Genomic DNA, 6000 nt, shown 5'->3' on the forward strand with positions numbered 1-6000 from the left:
CCCCAAAAAATTTATCTTAGATGCTTGGCATGATAGCTGACCATTATCATCTCAGAAGTACAACATCAATCTGGTGCCGTTGCTGAGGATTTCGAATTTCATTAATTTTTCCTGGGGCAACGATATTCATTTTATTCCTTTAAGGTGATTAAAGGTCTAGAAAGCTTAAAATCCTTCACCTGGCGACTCCACTAGCCCAAACTGGCACCTTTTAAGCACACTAGATCTCATTCAGAATCTGACTTAGTTAATTCTCTGTCAGATCCTAATTTTTTTTTATAGAAAATCCAGTTCTAAAAGGAGACATCAACCATCTTCTTCTTCCTCTTCAGCCTTGCAATCTGAAGATTTAGTATCATTTGATCTTTTTAGTAATATTCCATTTGATCCTGGTTTGACACAAATACCTCCTAGGGTTTCTAAACTATTAGATAGGGAAGCTGATTTAGATTCAGCTTTCCTCATTCATTCTTTTGAAACACATCAAGAACCCCCACTACCACCAGGATCACCTAAAACTGAGTCTAACTTGGGTGTTCATTTACCTGAATAGAAACCCATAGATTTCATATCCCCTACCACTTATTCTTCCTTCCACTTCTGAACGACCTGAAGCTTCTACTTTTGAACAACCTGAAGAGACCATCTCTGTATATTCAAATCCATTCTTTGAAACAAAAGAGGGTATTTATTCACAAGTCCCAAAGTTAGTTCTTAAGACTCCTTTAAATTTATTCAGGAGATCCCCTCCTTCTTCATCTCCACATAGTCACACACCCCCTCAATCACCTTCTTCTACCTCTTCTTCATCTACCTCTTCTTCGTCTTCTTCTTCATCTTTTTCTTCTTCATCCACACAAACACCTCATACACCACCTTCTACTATGGCATTCCAACCTATTGTACAGGCTAGATATGCAACTTTAGTCTTACCTACTAACCTCGATGCATTTCGAGCTGGATACTTGAAATACCTTCCCAGGTTAATAATGGAGAAACTGGTCCCACAGCTGAGGACCATCTTCAAGCTTTTCTAGAATTTGCAGACAACATGAATATCGAACAAAAAAATGTTTACATGAGATTGTTTGTACAGTCACTTGAAGGAAATGTAAGAATCTGGTTTAGGCCATTACCTGTAAATTCCATTAGAAATTGGGAAGAGCTTACATACATATTTAAAAATCAATAGGGTGTTAAGAAATATCCTCTTTACTTTCTGACTGAGTTTGAAGAACTTAAAAGAAACTTTGGTTAACCTGTATCAGATTTTATCAAAAGGTTCAATAAACTTTATCATAAGATGCCCCCTGATTGTAAACCCCCTGTAGCAGCAACTAAGTCTAGGTTTTTTAAAGCCTTTGATGATTTTGCTGTAATGCTAAGAGAGATATCTCAAGAACTCTTGAAGATATGCCAAAAAATACTATTGAGGTGGAAGCAAATAGGGTTGCTTCGACTTCCATGAAAGCTAAAGAGGAAAAGACCCAAAGAAAACTAAAACTATTCAAGAAGCCTCTAGTTCCTCTAGTTCTTCGAAGACTAAAACAAAAGATTATAAAATAGATGAAATAACTTCTCTTCTTAGAAATATACCTAATAGAATTTCCAAGATTGAGACTCAACCTAGGACAATTCAAAAACTAGTTACTAGACCCCAAAATCAAAATCAAGGAATGTATAGAAGGAATCCACAATTGCAAATTCTTTAGAGACCTAGTAATGATCAGCAGGTTCCCACTCCTATATTGATAGATGACCAGCAACCTGATGAAAATACTATGACTATTATTAAAGATATCAATAACATGGATACTTCTTCTAATCAAACAGTTATTATTCCTCTCTCACAACAAAATCAGGTTCAAGAAGATCAAGAATCCTCACAGGTTTCTAAATACCATGCCTTCTCTGAATTTTTAATTGCAGAGTTGAACAAGAGATATGATCTTAGGCCTAGACCCAGCCCTAGAAGACCTCCTAAGGAGACTCCAATAATTGAACCTCGTACCAAAGCTGTTGAAACTCAAACAACTGTTATTCGACCATTAAATCAGTCAACTGATACTGCTCAAAATGATAAAAATGCTTTGACTACATTTAATGTTGAAAAAGAGTTAGAAAGAGTTAAAATCCCAATTCCACTTTCAGAACTTTCCAAAAACCTTGGGTATAAAAATCAAGTCTCTAAATGGATACAAAACACCTCGGTTGATGCTGAAAGTGATATCATTAGTCTGCAAGATGAAAAACCAGCAGTTGTCTTTGGTCCTAGCTCAGATATGATAGATGAAATAGTGCCTCCTTTCTATGTAACTCTTAAGACAAATGATTCCATGTTATATAATTGTATGCTTGATTCTGGAGCATCACATAACCTCATGCCAAAAACTATCATGGACCATTTAAAACTTGACATAACTAGATCCTATTTGAATTTAAGTATGGGGGATTTACGCAGTGCATTATATTAGATATCATTTTTGGGATTCAAATGCGTTAAGTAAGTCATTCAAAGTATGACCATTTCCATGAGAGGTAGTCATAAAGTGACTAATTTCTCATGATTTTTTGAATAGTTCACTTAGCACTCATTGCATCGGGTGATGCTCACAGGGGTGAAGAAGTGGGATTGAAACTAGTGAAATGTGGAGAACGAATCACATAGCATCAATCATCACTTCCGGGGCTTGCACCCGGTAACCAGGACTTCCCAGGAGGTCACCCATCCCATATAAGTCCTGGTTACCGGGTGCAAGCCCCGGAAGTGATGATTGATGCTATGTGATTCGTTCTCCACATTTCACTAGTTTCAATCCCACTTCTTCACCCCTGTGAGCATCACCCGATGCAATGAGTGCTAAGTGAACTATTCAAAAAATCATGAGAAATTAGTCACTTTACGACTACCTCTCATGGAAATGGTCATACTTTGAATGACTTACTTAACGCAGTTGAATCCCAAAAATGATATCTAATATAACTAGATCCTATCATGACTTGTACACCTTTGATTCTAAAAGGGTGCCCTGCTTAGGATTGATTAAGGATTTTGACATAACTAGATCCTATCATGACTTGTACACCTTTGATTCTAAAAGGGTGCCCTGCTTAGGATTGATTAAAGATTTAGTAGTCACCCTTGCCCAAATTCCAGTGAAAAGTGTAGTGCTTGATATAGTTGTCACAGATATTCCTCCCAAATTTGGAATGCTCCTTTCTAGGTCTTGTTGTGCCAATTTAGGGGGAACTCTTCATATGGATATGTCTTATGCCACTATTCCGGTTTATGGGGGAGAACAACTAAGGTTATATAGAGAGGTAAGATTTGTGCACACTATTTGCAAAACAGACCAGCCAAGGAATCATCCAATTTATGCAATTGATTAGGATTTTGTTTGCTTTCAACTCTCTTCAGACCAAATACATGAAACTCAAGTTAAAATAGAAGATGTAATTGAAAGTCCCATACCAAATCAAACTGATGTATGGAAACTTTTTTTTGATGGTTCTTGTACAAAAGATGGAGCAGGAGCTGGGGTAGTTTTAATTTCACTAGAAAAAGAAAATATCACCCAATCATGCAAACTCGAATTCGAAGTTACAAATAATGTGGCTGAATATGAAGCTTTTTTTTGGGACTGCAATTAGCCAAAAGCTTAAAAGTTCAAAACTTAAGTGTTTTTACTGATTCAGAACTTATTGTCAAACAAGTGAGAAATATTTGCCAGACTGAGCATCCTAGACTTAGGTCTTATCGAAATGAAGTTTTGGATTCAGTCGAAAACTTCTTTGATGCTTTTAATTTGACTTATATTCCAAGAAATCAGAATATTCATGCAGATGCCTTAGCTGTTTCTGCTAGTTCATTTAGAATTCCTAATCAAACCAATGCACTCTATCAAATACAAGTCAAGAACAAACCATCCATTTCAGACAATCTAAAACATTGACAAATATTTGAAGATGATGCACATTTGAAGTCTTTTCTGCAGATTATAGATGAATCTTCGGTTCTACAAATTGATGAAGATAGAACAAAAATAAATGAAAATACAAATGGAAATGATACTTCAAATTTCAATTAAAAAATTGCTGATCATGATATTATTCAATTGTATAACAATTTTATTCCCAAAGGCCTCATTCCTTTAAAAAAACAGTTTGATCAAAATGATGTCCTTCGAAACCCTCAGTGCATTTCTTCACAAGATGACATAGAAGAAATTAATATTGGAACAAATGATGATATTAAAAACATGAAAATCTGTGCATCTCTAAATCCTGAGATCAAAGCTCAATATCTTAAGTTACTTCAAAATTATAAGGATGTTTTTGCATGGACCTATGCTGATCTAAAAACCTATGATACTTCATTAATATAGCATAAGATTCCTTTAAAGCCAGAAGTAGTTCCTTATCAACAGAAACTTAGGAGGATCAATCCAGCTCTTCTACCAACTATAGAAAAGGTAATTAAGAAAATGTTAGATGCATAGATCATTCTCCTTCTTAGATATTCTAATTGGGTTGCAAATTTAGTTCCTGTTAGAAAGAAGAATGGAGAAATCAGACTCTGTGTGGACTTCAGAAATTTAAACAAAGCATCATTAAATGATAACTATCCTTTGCCCAAAATGGATCAGTTACTTCAAATGGTTTCAGGAACACAAAGACTTTCTATGCTTGATGGTTTTTTAGGCTATAATAAGGTAAATGTTGATCCAACAGATAGATAAAAGACAACCTTTTCTACACCCTGAGGTACATTCATGTATGCTAGAATCCCATTTGGCTTATCCAACACTGGAGCAACATTTCAGAGAGCTATGGATGTAGCTTTTGTGGGTCAAGTAAATAATTTTGTGGTCATTTATCTTGATGACATAACTGTTTTTTCTAAATCTAATCAGAGACATCTAAAGCACTTGATGAAGGTTTTTGATAGGTGTAGAAAATTTAGAATATCATTGAATCCTAAAAAGTCTTTGTTTGCTATCAAAGAAGGAAAATTGTTGGGCCATATAATTTCAAAATAAGGAGTAGTGATTGATCCCAAGCATGTGTCTGCCATTGAAACATTGACCTTACCTAGAAACAAGAAGGAGATTCAAGCTTTTCTAGGCAAGATTATTTTTTTAAGGAGATTCATCCCAAATTATGTTGAGATTGTAAAAGATATAACTGACATGATCCGAAAGGATCATGAAGTTAAATGGACTGTCTCTTCCAGGCATGCATTTGATTAGATCAAGAAATCCATCTCTGAAGCTCCCACCTTGGCCAACCCTAATTACACTAAACCATTCAGTATTTTTTCCTTTGTCTCAGAAACAACCCTTGCTGCTGTTCTACTACAAAAGAATGAAGATTCCCATGACCAACCCATAGACTTTTTCAGTAAGGTTATGAGAGATGCTGAGCTTAAGCATGACATAATTGAGAAGTAAGCCTATGCCCTTTTCAAGCCCTGAAATCATTCAGGATGTATGTCTTACATTCTCCTATTACTACTTATGTTCCTAACAGTGTTGTGAAAATCGTTTTAACTCAACCAAACAGTGATGGAAAGAGAGGTACATGGATCACTCAAATACTGGAGTTCGATCTAAACTAAAAAGCTAGTAAAAGGCTAAGGATTAGCTAAGCTTCTAGCTGAATCCAACTGTAAAGTGCTCGAAATCAATTCTATTTTAGAGATACAAGGGAAGAATCGACAAGAACCTTCTCAAACTTCAGATAAGAAGAATGCACAAGAACTTTCTGTCCTTGCAGAAGGGTAGAATCCACAAGAACCGTCCCTTCATCCCGAAGAGGAGAATCCACAAGAACCTTCCCTTCATCCTGAAGAAAAGAATCCACAAGAACCTTTACCTTCAGGTTAGATCTACCCTTTATACATTGATGAGAAATTTATGTTGTTAGATTGGTACCAAGACATTGTAAAATTCTTGATCCATTTTGAATGTCCAACATCATTCTCCAAAAGCTAGTGTAAAA

Source organism: Pinus tabuliformis, chromosome 7, assembly GCF_031772625.1.
Source record: "Pinus tabuliformis cultivar Carrire ecotype Pingquan chromosome 7, CPIR1, whole genome shotgun sequence".
In the NCBI taxonomy this organism is placed as follows: domain Eukaryota; kingdom Viridiplantae; phylum Streptophyta; class Pinopsida; order Pinales; family Pinaceae; genus Pinus; species Pinus tabuliformis.